The sequence below is a fragment of the Mandrillus leucophaeus genome, unplaced genomic scaffold, assembly GCF_000951045.1.
Source record: "Mandrillus leucophaeus isolate KB7577 unplaced genomic scaffold, Mleu.le_1.0 Scaffold121, whole genome shotgun sequence".
Lineage (NCBI taxonomy): Eukaryota > Metazoa > Chordata > Mammalia > Primates > Cercopithecidae > Mandrillus > Mandrillus leucophaeus.
This window is the reverse complement of record NW_012100432.1, coordinates 3,648,396-3,661,835: the sequence shown is the minus strand read 5'-3', so window position 1 is coordinate 3,661,835 and position 13,440 is coordinate 3,648,396. Positions and strand designations below refer to the sequence as shown.

General features: G+C 40.9%; 1 protein-coding gene across 3 annotated transcripts in view; it reads left to right on the top strand.

Moving 5' to 3' along the window:
* The window catches only part of FOXP1 (forkhead box P1), a 579,361-nt gene that overhangs the window by 144,024 nt on the left and 421,897 nt on the right, over nt 1-13,440 (top strand). For all 3 annotated transcript variants that reach the window (XM_011971157.1, XM_011971164.1, XM_011971180.1), the window contains exon 2: nt 8,678-8,772. The gene's annotated coding sequence lies outside the window, so the exon portion shown is untranslated. The remainder of the gene's footprint in view (nt 1-8,677; nt 8,773-13,440) is intronic.

Sequence of the window (13,440 nt, the reverse complement as noted above, 5' to 3'; positions counted from 1 at the left end):
TGTTTTCCCCACTGTCTTGCTCACCATCGTTGTTCTCAGGATAGGAGCTGAAAACTTTTATCTAATCTTCAATATCCCTCCCTGCCGTCCTTCCAGCTCAGTATGAAGACTCAGTGAGAAGCTTGTAGTGGAGATATGTAGTTAAGCGGGAGGCCAGAGAGGTCAACAGGGGTCATACAGGACCTTGTAAACTATGGGAATGCTGTTGGTCACTGTCCCGACACTACTGGGAAGCCATTGAGAGAATGCAAACAGGGAGTGAATGCAAAGTGAGAGAGAGTGTGTATATGTATGTGAGAGAGACACTGATAAGTGATGATCACATTTATTGTGGGTTTTTTGGCTGTGGGGAAGGAGCCTCCGCAGGAGAGAGGAGGTGCAAAGGCAGTGTGGTGCCTTTCTCCCAGCTGACAGGAGAGGTCTCCTCCCTCCTTCTGCACAGAAGTTGCTTGTGAATCAGGAGCTTACCATCCCAGCTTCAAAGCAGGCAGTGCATTTGGGGTAAATATTTATGAAATGCCAAGCTTCGTGATCAAGATGTATTTTGTTTTTAATGAGCAAATGACTCAGAATTGTTTGAGGTTATTAAAAGACAAATTATTGTGTGCCATCATGGAAAAAGGGAAGAGGAGAAAGTATAATTTTACATCAAGCAATTTATTTACAGCCATAATCCGCAAGCAATCAACCTCTTTAAACAAAATTATTTAATTTCTTGTAAAGGCTTGAAGTATAAAAATTTAATTTATTTAGGGAATCTCATTAAGAGGACTTTTAAAAAGTAAGGTGGTCTATTCAGTTGCTTCAAGGAATGTTAATTGAGTGCATAAGATGCCATAAACATTGTGTTTGGGGCATGAGAAGTAACACGAATGAATCTCTGCTCTCAAGACTAGTCTGGAAACAAGACAGTCAAAAGCCATTAATAAATGAGTAGAAATGTGCAAAATGTTTCTTCCTTTTTTAAAGTCGAAACCATTGTTTCAAATTGTATAACAGTTATTTTGGATATTACTTTGTTTTGGAAAATCTAGAGAATACAAAAAATTCTAAAGAAAAATCCTAACCTTAATCCCATTTATCTTGGGCATATACTGTGAATTTTATTTTTTTCTGTTCTTCATTGGCATATATTTTTATACAGCTGAGAATTACTGTAGATACAGTTTTCCTATCTTGCTTATTTTATGTCACATTGTAACAAGCATTTGCACACATTTCCCCATTTTTAATGACTACAACCTACAAAATATTCCTTTGTCAGACTGGATTATCATTTACTGCTTTTGTTCTGTTTTGATAGACATTTTAAGATAAGCCAGATTCATAAAATTTACTCATTTTATGTCTCACATCATCTTTTACACTTAACTGTTACAATAAAACATTAATAGGGAAATGAGATTTAAAAAAAAAAAAACTCTCTGTATGTATGTCTCTGAGCTTTGCCATCCAAAACGAAAAAAAAGCGGACCAAGTCATCGTTAAAATAATTGTACATCCTTGAGAGAATAGTGGGGGAATAATACATTTGACTCATTGTTTCTGACATATTCTATCACTGGACAGGTAGCTCCTACCCTGAAATTGGTTAAGACAGAACGTCTTATGACCAGGCACAGTGGCTCACGCCTGTAATCCCAGCACTTTGGGAGGCTGAGGCAGGCGGATCACGAGGTCAGGAGATCGAGACCATCCTGGCTAACACAGGGAACTCCCATCTCTACTAAAAATACAAAAACTAGACGGGCGAGGTGGCGGGCGCCCGTAGTCCCAGCGAATGGCGTAAACCCGGGAGGCGGAGCTTGCAGTAAGCTGAGATCCGGCCACTGCACTCCAGCCTGGGACAGAGCGAGACTCCGTCTCAAAAAAAAAAAAAAAAAAAAATTGTTTTTTGTTTTGTTTTGTTTTGTTTTTAAAACGGAGTCTTGTTCAGTCGCCAGGCTGGAGTGCAGTGGCATGATCTCGGCTCACTGCAACCTCTGTCTTCCAGGTTCAAGCAATTCTCCTGCCTCAGCCTCCATAGTAGCTGGGACTACAGGCGCCCGCCACCTCGCCCGGCTAAATTTTGTATTTTTAGTAGAGACGGGGTTTCACCATGTTGGCCAGGCTGGTCTCCATCTCTTGACCTTGTGATTCGCCCGCCTCAGCCTCCCAGAGTGCTGGGATTACAGGTGTGAGCTACCGTGCCCGGCTGGAACGTCCTTTAAATCCAAGAAAGCGGTTTGCTTCTAATTTAGGGAAACTTCATGCCTGATTTTGAAACTTTTAGCAGATGTCATTTCTGTCTCACTCTTCCAGTGACATCTAAAATCTACCTGTTGTTTATTTTGCTTTTTTAAAAAAGGTCCAACATGAAGTCACTTTAAGGTGACTGTTACCTACACTCTCTTAACACAGGGGCTTGACTGTATTGATGAGAAAAAGTTTCAGCTTTTTCTTTTTTGGTTGTTGCAAGTATTCCTTGGATTTTTGTTCGGAACGGCCCGGGATTCCAGTAAGCTCTCTATGTGGGCGCATGGGCCCTTGGAAAGGTGGCATGGCTTAGGGGAAAGAACCAGGCATGGGGTGAGTGAGTGGAAGCTGAGCCTGCCAGCACTCATCTCTTAACCCTTTGGCAAATTAAGGCAATTACCCTTACCATCAGTAGTCCATCCCTGGCAGTCAGATATCCTGAGTGAAAATGCTGCCCAGAGTCTATTTCCCATTATTTTACGTAGGACAAATTTTAATGTGTTATGTGTCAATGTGCAAAACCCCCAATCAATGTTCTGAAGCAGAAATTGGCAAATCCAGCCCACTGCCAGTTTGTGTAAATAAAGTTTTGCTAGAACACAACAACACCCACTTGTTTACATATGATTACTTTTCTACTATAATACCCGAGTAGTTGCAATAGAGAACTTGTGGCACCAAAGTCTAAAATATCCACTAAGTGTTCCTTTACACAAAAAGTTTACCAACTCTTTTCTAAAATATGACTAAAAGATAGGAACTTGTCTTATGTGTACACAGCTATCATGTTAAGGATGTAAAAATGTTTAAAACATTAGTTACTCAACAATTAATATGATCTCAACATGCATTTGTTTTGTTTGAAATGTGACTTCTTTTTTAATTATGAAGAACGTCTGAGACACGTCACTTTTGTGGCTGGGTTTTCAAAACCTCTAGGGAAGTTTCTGATATTCTACCAATTGTACTGCAGTGTGACGCTTAACCTTCACCCATTTCACTAAAAATGTTACATTAAATTTGAAGGCTGTGATAGGATTTTTTATTTTATAATAGCAGCAGACAAAACTGTTTTATTTAGAAATAAATAAAACCTGTATTTTCTGTAAAGTTTGGATATTAAAAGCCAATTCAGCAACAACAATAAAAGGCATTCAACTAGGAAACTGTCAACTGGATCAATATTCTGTGGCATTTGGTTTTATTTCACTTCTTAGAAGCTCAGTATTCTCATCTGTAAAACGGGAATCAAACTTCCTTACTGGGCTACGTGAAGGTTAGGTAAGGAAAGCCCTGCCTGACACATTTTGGAAATACATTAGCTGTTGGTTCCCTTTCCTTTTACTACCCTTAGCTGTGTTAGAGGAGCAAATAATCATAACTATGAAATATTTTCAGAAAATTTTCCAAATTGACACAGCTTCTGCTTACTTACGGTTACCTGGAGACCCAAGTAAAAGCCAGGGAGAAATTGGAAAGATTCATGTATTTGGGTAAGAGATACTAGCAGCTGTAACCAACATTCCAAAATTTGAAATTTTTGAAATTAGCCGGGCGTGGTGGCACGCGCCTGTAGTCCCAGCTACTTGGGAGCTTAACTCAGTGCAGTTTAATTCATGAGTACCTCACAGTCTAGTGCTGGTTGAGGGGGACAGGAGTGGTGGTGGCTCTGCTCCATGTGGTCTTTCAGGGACCCAGGCAAATTCCATCCAGTGACTCCACTATCCCCAGGAAGTAGGAGTTCTTCACTGGATCTCTGGGCCCACTGTCCAGGGAAGAAAGCAGTCATTAAGCATGGTTCCAGAGGCTTCAGGATCTGAATGAAAGTAGTGTATACCCACTTCCATCTGTTTGGTTAGAACTCAGTCATCAGGCCCCACCTAACTACAAGGGATGCTGGGAAATGCATTCCAGCTGTGTGTTCAGGAGAAAGAAATGGATTTGATGAACGTTTAGCCAGTCTCTGCCACACACTGACCACATTTTCTTGTATTATTACGGAGGACAAATGCTTACCATACATAAACTGCCCAGAGGTGCTGATAATCTGAGAACCTGTCTCCAACAAGTCCCCTGGGAAGGGCAGCATTCAGAGACAGTCATGCTGGTTTGGAACAATTTATCTACATACTTGTTTAAATATATTTTAAAAATTAGCCTGCACTCTGAATCTGCTTCCCACATGTTGTGTGCCATTTAGGCATTTTGGCATTCTAAAATTACAGATCTATCTCAGAGTGAGTAAGTTTAGGAATACATACTTAAGAAGTGTTGCATGCAATGACATTTTCCTTCCCAAAGTGATCTACATGAACTCATATTTATTTTGCTATTTTATAAAATCAGAAGTTGTACACAATATTGAGTAGAATTCTTTATCCGTGATGGCAGATAGAACATCTGTTGAAATACTACCACTGTTATTTATTTCGAATTGCACATTTTACAATGAACTATATCAGAAGCATTTTCAATTTTTTAACACCTTTAATAGATCTAAGCCCACCTTTTTTTGAAAGTTATTCATTTTAAATCATGATTATATGAATATTTTAGGATTATAATCACCCTAAAATGAAGGACAAAATTTATCATACTAAAATAGAAATTTAATTTAAAGTACAAAGAACTTGATTGCAAGGTTTAGTAGATTAGAAACAAGACATCAAAGAGGATATTAAAAAACACTTTTTAAAACACCCTCAGCAGTATAGTTTTACAGTAGTTTTCAAAAAAATACAACAGCATTTATTAATGTTTGTGAAGATCATATTATAGACAAATCAAAGATCAAACTTTTGTAAGGTTCAAAAAACACATATAAGCAAATTTTGGTCATTTCCTGGAAAAAACTAACTTTAAATATATTCATCCAGGCCAGGCATGGTGGCTCATGCCTGTAGTCCCAGCACTTTGGGAGACAAAGGCAGGCGGATTGCTTGAGTCCAGGAGTTTGAGACCAGCCTGGCAGCACGGTGAAACACTGTCTCTACAAAAATTAGCCCAACATAATGACACCTGCCTGTAGTCTCAGCTACCTGGGAGGCCTGAGGTGGGAGGATGGCTTGAGCTTGGGAGGTTGAGGCTGCAAAGAGCAGAGATCATGCCACTGCAATGCAGCCTGAGCAACAGAGTGAGACCCTGTCTCAAAAAAGTAAACAATAGGGCTGGGTATGGTGACTCATGCCTGTAATCCTGGCACTTTGGGAGGCTGAGGCAGGTGGATCACAAGTTCAGGAGATCCACACCATCCTGGCTAACACGACGAAACCCCGCCTCTACTAAAAATACGAAAAATTAGCCAGGCATTGTGGTGGGCACCTGTAGTCCCAGGTGCTTGGGAGGTTGAGGCAGGAGAATCGCTTGAACCTGGGAGGTGGAGGTTGCAGTGAGCCGAGATCATACCACTGCACTCCAGCCTGGTGACAGAGCGAGACTCCATCTCAAAAATAAATAAATAAACGAATAAATAATAAAACACAAATTTTCATTCAGTATCATACAGTTAGTGATGTTTGTTTGAGATGGAAGCTGCTCTTGGCCGTATTGTGATCCAGAGGCCTTGGTCAAAAGTCAGACTGGTCTACAGACATGTGTAATTAAAAATACTCCTCTCACTGTTCTTGGTACTCCATGGCATTTCCCACTACCTGTCACTTTGTCCTTGACAATATATGAGGCAGAAAACAAGTTGCATGGACCAGGTTGGTTTTCCTGTCAGCTGTTCCTTATTTTTCTCCGGTGCTTCTTTGTTACATTAGAGTTCAAATTTACTATTCATGAAACACATTTTAATCAGTGACCATATCAGACAAATGGAAGCTAAGCGCTGGTTAGTATGTTGAAAATAAACATGAGGGCTCTCATTAATGTCGCTGTCTGAGTAATTAGTTGAGCATCCAGTCCTGAGCAGCCGTGAAAGCAGACCGGCTTCTCACTGAAACGACAGGCTGACAGCCCCGTCTTGGAGAATGGTCATTAGTGTGCCCTGCCATCAATGTCATGTTACTGTGTCAAATTAGTTAGTGTCCCCTTAGGAGAGAAGCCGGACCTACAAATTATCCTCCCACATCCCTTGGAAACTGTGTTTGCCAAACCTGCGATCGAGTGTGAGCAAATTATTAACACGGCTCATAAATTAACTAGTTTACAGGCTTATAACATTTTACAAGTAGATAATAAAGGGGAGAAAAGTTTTCCAATTGCATTGCCCTGACGTGAGGCTGTGATCTGCCGACTTTTCCTTAAGGAGTCCACAGCTCATAGTTTTTCGTTAAGAGACCAAACACATGGGGTGTCAGAACAAATGTTTGGAAATGTAGAATCTAAAAGGCAGCCAGTGTAAATCCATTGAAAACAATATAATTAACTTCATTATCTCATTGCTCTGATAAGTCGATGACAATGGTCGTCTTTCTTTTAGTGGCAGTTGCTCATTAATGAGTTCACCAATTAAGTTTGAACGATTACAGCCTTTACCAACTGAAATTATCTTAAAAACATTTTTGATGCGTTCTTATCATACTCTTAAGCTCCCTTGCTCAAGAGGGAAAATGCCCACACAGCACATTAAACTCACATAAGAATGAAGATTCTGAAGTCATGATATATTTGGCAGTTCATGCACAGTAGACACCAGATACCTAGAAAACATAGTGTGGACAAATCTGGCCTGAGTTTATCTCATATCTAGAAGAGACACCCACTGGGAACACCATCTCTTAACTCTCTTCTGAGTTCTGGTAGGCAGACAACCCACATAGTTTCCGGAGACAGGTGACTATTCAAATCGTAAAACTTCATGCATCTCCTTTTTAGTTTCAACTTCTCCATCTGAGTAGGTTAAAAACATGTAAATTCACAAAGTGTTGCCTGAATTTACTATTGAAAGAGAACACTGCACACAGACACACATGTACGTGCCCCGAAAGCTCAGGCTTTCTACCCATTCTGTAGTTCCATTTTTTTCTGTATTAGTGAGAGTCCTTTATTTAATCTTGAGGGCCATATACATGGCATTATTATCTCAAGGATCTATGCAAAAAAGACCTGGCATGTGAAACCTTGCTACTGACAGCTATTCACAAAAACTTTCTGAAAGTGCTTGAGGATGAGTTGACTTACCTGTCAGCAACTTCAACTTACTTGGAATTGGATTTGGTAAATATTCTACTAATAACCTAACCAAGCGATGAAAGCTTTGCAGTCTCAGCACATGAACAGAGTGACTGTTTCCATGAGAAGGCTGTGTCACAATCTCCTGCATTTGAAATGCAACTGAAAAAAAAGAGTTGCTAACTGTGGCAAGTAAGATTTTCTGTTTGGCTGGCAGGAGAGAGCTTGTATGTTTTGCTAGCGGGGTGCCTGTGTCCATGTATGTACTTATTTCATCCTGTCTCTTCTACTGGGTGCATTGAGACAGGCTGAAAGATCAAAACTCATAGCAAAATTATCATTTGGACCTATGGATCGTCTTTTTCTTATTTCTCAGGATGTGTTAGCACTGTAATTATGAGAATTTATCTTCAGAAATAAGAAATTATAAGCCAAGCATGGTGGCTCATGCCTGTAATCCCAACACTTTGGGAGGCCAAGACGGGTGGATCATTTGAGGTCAGGAGTTTGAGACCAGCCTGGCCAACATGGTGAAACCCTGTCTCTACTAAAAGTACAAAAATTAGCCAGACATGATGGTGGACACCTGTAATCCCAGCTACTCGGGAGGCTGTGGCAGGAGAATCTCTTGAACCTGGGAGGTGGAGGTTGCAGTGAGCCGAGATTGTGCCACTGCACTCCTCTAGCCTTGGCGATAGAGCAAGACTCTATCTGGAAAAAAAAAAATAGAAAGAAAGAAAATTTACTGGGAGTGGCACACACCTGTAATTGTAGCACTTTGTAGGCTGAGGCAGGAGTATCACTTGAGCTCAGGAGTTTGAGACTAGCTGGCCTACTAAAATTTAGCCTACCTACTAAAATTCCAAAATTATTTTGGCATGGTGGTGCACACCTGTAGTTCAAGTTACTTGGGAGCACTTGAGTCTGGGAAGTTGAGGCTGCAGTGAGCCCTGAATGTGCCACTGCACTCCAGCCTGGATGACAGAGCGAGACCCTGTCTCAGAAAAAAGAAAAGAAAAGAAATAGAAATTACGGTATGGAAGATAAGGGAACTTAACTTCCTAAGTGGATGTCATTGCCTTCAAGAGTGACAGGTTTACTCACCTACATAACATTTTGCATCCTCCTCCTGTAATTCAGATTGTGAGCTAGGTCGAATGCCGATTCTAGAAGGCAAAGGATAAAATAGATGCTTAGATATGTGATTGTATACTGAAGATAAATGTGGTGTGTAAATGAGGGATACCAAAGGCTCGTGTGTCTATGTTGCTTTTGAAGCATCACCATTTGCCCCTTCACTTAACCTCTTCTTTTCTTTTGCTTTCAGCTTCCCTCTGTGTATTGCAGTCCTGTGGCATTATGCATGCCCCCTCCCAGTGACCCCAGGCTTTTTATGGCTGTGAGACACGTTAAATTTTCAGGGTAAGTGGCAGACACCACTGATGCTGTATACCACCTAAAAATTGCCATCTACCTTCGCCGGGGACCCAGCGGTCGATATAGTAATCCTGCAGAAGATAATGGCCTTTCTAATTATCAGGCCCTGATTCTGAAGCTAGCAGGCATTTGAATGCTGCTACCCCCCGTGATAGCTTTATGGTTTTCAAGAATAGGGTTCATAACTTGGATCATATTTGTGGGAAGGGGACCTAATGCAGGGTTTGGTAAAATTTGTAAGAGACCAGATAGCAAATATTGTCATCCTCATGAGCTATACAGTCTTTTCCAACTAGCCAACTCTGCCTTTAGAGCACAAAAGCAGCTATAGATAATATACAAGCAAATGGGTGTTACTCTGCTCCAGAGAGACTTCATTTACAAAAACAGACAGTAAGCCATATTTGGCCTGAAGACTATAGTAGGCTGTCCCTCGATCTGATGCATCAAAAAGGGACATTGACCTGTAAACCTGACACCTCGCTGGGTACCACTCCATCTGACCTTGAGCAAACCATTTATCTGCGAGAAACAGGAATAAAAAAAAAATTACCTGCCCTTACTACCTTGAAAGATGGTGTTGTAAGGATGAAACAAGATATAATGCACGTGAAAGCACTTTGAAAATTTCGAAACTCCTTACGAATGTGATGATTGGCTCTACAGTCATTCCAGTTCACCTTGTGGAGTATGACTTCTTCACCTTTTTAATCACATTGGGCTTTCATGAGCGAAATGAGTGTGGGGGAAAGCTCTCTTATTTTCTGAGTAATGTGGTTTGTCTGTACATTCCTTCTATTTTACAATTGATGGATAAGCTGTTGAAATGTCTTTTTTTTTTAGTATCAAATATGGATGAAGGGATATACGGGTAGATTATGGTAGGCTAAAGATCAAATGCCAATGAAGAGCGATTAAATTTCCTTTAATCATCAGAATCTGAGAGTGCTGTAAGATCTCACCTTTAATATAGGCCTTAATAAATAATAATGCTTGGGATGCCTACAAGTATGTTTGAATTTCACAAGTCTTGCATGTCAAAACAGAGAGACAGGCTCAGCAAATATGCTTCCCTGGGCTAGCAATACTAATTAAGAAGGAAAGTCATACTTAAACAAACAGCTTTGGGAATAGAGGGTTAATCAGAATCCCAATTCATGAATTTTCTATTTTTTTTTTTTCCCTCAGAGAAAATTGTAGTGTCATCTTTAGATATGTTTTCATATCATTATATTAGTTAAGAAATGTTTTCTAATAAGAGAGATATAACTACATGAGTAGAAACAATTATTTAAGTATTCTGTCATAAGAACATCCAGGAGGAGCAGTTTGTATCTTCTTTCTGCTCTGCTTATTCAAGTGTGTTCCTTCGTCTTCAAGGTCACAGGGTGGCTGCTGGCTCTCAGGCCATTGCCTCTACATCCTGAAAGGAAGAGACAAAGAGTAGTTTTCCCGACTGAGGCAGGCCTTTTTAAAGTACTTTCCCTGCAGCCTTATCCAATGATGCCTGCTTATATCCTATTAGCCACCCCTAACTATAAGGGTATCTGGGAAATGCAATCCTTAGACTTGAACAATTTGATGTCCCAGGTAAATTCTGTGTTCTAATACTAAGAAAAGGTGACTGCTTACTGAGCAACCATTGTGGTTACTTATACGAAATCATGCTGTCAATTTTGCTTACATGTTTAATTTTTATTAATTTTCTATGAATGCCTTTTGTTGACTGTGCCTTGTTTGAATTTTACATGTTAGAATTTTAGCCTGTTTAATTCTCAGCAGAGATACAGCTCAGTAAATATTTTAGGACCATAATATTCTTACTGAACGCGCCATGGCAAATCTGAGAAATAAATTTCTTTATTAAGAGAGCTATAAAGCAAAATTTAAACTCTTGAATATGCTCGTCTAGTGGGTTTTCCTTCCTGTGGATGTAAGATTTCCTTAAGGCTTGAGTATTAGCATGAGGTCTTAGCGGCATGCACTCACAACCAATTCTGTTTCCCCTGTAAGGGCAGGAGACATTGCTGACCGCTTTCCACTGCCCCTCTGTACTTATGCAGACTCAAGGCCAGGACAGAACTCTCCACCCTACATTTCTGTGATTTGTTGCTCCCTGTATCTGTGCTGGAGGGTTACCATGGGAGTGGGGTGCACGGGAGAAGTAAGCCACTCCTGTCCAAATTTTCTGTCCCAAATTGGCCTGTACATGATTCTTTTGAAATTTTTTATCCCATAAAATGAATAGAATGAGACTTCCCTATGCTTTGTATTAATAATACATTCTCTGCCTATACTGGGCTGTGATGAGTAGTCATAAAACTTAGGGTAATGGATGCATTCACAGACACTCATTGAATGCCTGCTGTGGATACGGGGTAACAGCATGGTTAAGAGTTTCTGCTTTGAAATTAGATCGGCTTAGACTCAGATTCCACCTTTTCCACTTCCTGGCTGAACAACCCTGGGCAAGTTACTTAACCTTTCTGTGCCATGGCCTCCTTATCCGGAAAAGGGGATAAAAATAGAAGCCAGCTCACAAAGAGTTAAGAGAGGTGATGCTTGTAAAGAGCTTAGCACAAATCCTGGTACATCATAAATTCCAGCATTGTGCTAGGCACCCCAGGTGATACAGTGGAAATCTCTGTCTCTGACAAGCTTCTACCATCCGGTTGCTGGTTCACTGGTCGTCGTTTTACTGATAGATGATGCATGTTTCGCAGTCCATTGCGCCTCACCTGATATTCCCTTGTAAATGCAAGTAGAGCCTTGGGAGCTTGTCCTCATGCACATCTTCAAGGACACGTGCAGCTATGTATACAGCTGCTGTAGCCCTGTTAGCAGAGCTTAGGTCTCTGGGTCCTGTTTTGAGGATTTCCCCTGAGAAGCATGCAGTTCTTTTTTTATTCCTTTTTTTTTTTTTTTAACTTAGTCAGACGATGGGCCTGCCTCGCAAGCAGAATTCACTAACTGCTTTCAAGTTGGTATTGCTGATGATAATCTGAAACTGTAGGGTTTCGCTCGTGCAGGCTGATGCTACATGATGTCAATCTTCTGCCACCTCATCCCCCATCCCTGCCTCTGTGCTGACTCGGCAAAGCAGGTCCTGGTCCCCCACAGATCTTGAAAATGGCCCTCAATGAACTGTGTCATCTGCACACAGAAGCTGCCACAGGTCCGTGGCAAAGAATGTCAGCAGTACTCATGGATGACTCCATTGGTGACTTGTACCCAGATTGAAAAACAGTGCCAACCATGTGACCCTGGCTGTCCCTTGAGTTTTTGAGCCCTGTTCTGTGAGACGGATAAGAATCACACCACCTATAATAACAAACCTGCAGCGCTAATTCATTGACATTGACACCGTATCACAGAATTGATGGTTTTGGGGGGAAAGACCCCAGCCTATAGTAGTACTTATCAGGGATCTGCCTGACACAGGCTTTGCTTCCGTCATGTTCACTGTGTGGAGATGGTGGCTAAAGATCTTGCATTTTCAAGAGACTTTTGGAAACTTTGAGCTTTTGCCACGTAGTTTCCAATATTTTATTTAAACCCCATTACTCTTCTCAGATGCCATAAAAACTCCCTTGCCTCCAAACTACGGGATACCTTCAGTCCTTCTCATCCCTTAGTGTTCAGTTCAAAAATCAACCCCTTGGACATGCCTTTGCTGACCACCCACATGAAAGGGGACATGCCCTTTATTATTTTTCTTGATCCAAACCTCTTGTTTGTTCCATATGTTACAGCCCTGTCCCTTCATGAATTCACCTGTTTATCAGGTAATAAGCAAGAAGTAGGTCTTATTCAGTGTGGCTTCTCCATGGCTAGCAGTGCCTAACATGTGGTAGGTATGCATGTTGTCAGTATTTGTTGAATCAGTCAAAGTCTGGGGATTTCCCTATGAATTTCTGTATTTTTATGGCACCTACGAGGACTGTATCCAGTTGAGGGAGTAAGAGAAGGAACAAAGTTACACACATCACCTTTATTGTGGGAATAGAATACAGATCTTGGATTTTCTCTGGAAAGTTCCCACTGTGTACTGCATACTCTGCGTGTCCCATCCAGAAGGGGTTATACATTATCTTCCCCATGAAGACAGAATCATTTGCCATTTGAGCCTGAAGGATATGGTGGGTGGTACAAATTGATTAAGGATGTTGGGATCCAAGCCCAAACCCCAACACTCTCATTCATTGGCTCTTTTTTTGGACAGATTATTTTCTCTCTCTAAGACTCAGTTTACTTCCCTAGGGCAGGGGTAATAGCATCACCTAGCCACTGAGCTGTTGTGAGGATTAAATTAGATGGTATGTAGAAAGCACTTTGCACAGGGTCTGGATGAGAATAACAGTGCTGTTGATTTAAGGGTGTCCGCAAAGGCTCTGGGGACCTCCACTGATAAAACTCATCCTGTGATTTCTTGTGATGTTCATTTTAGAGGTGACAAAGATGGCAAAGAACCTTGATTCCCGATTATATTTGCTCATGTTTCATGTGCTGAATTAACTTTTAAAAGTACAAAATAAGCAAGCAGTGAGTTAGTCTGTTTTATATTTGTTGTTGACGCGTTGACTGTTGGATATTCGTAACCTGTCTCAGGTAACATGCTAGAAACCTCAAGCGCTGCAGTGACTCAGTGTTTGG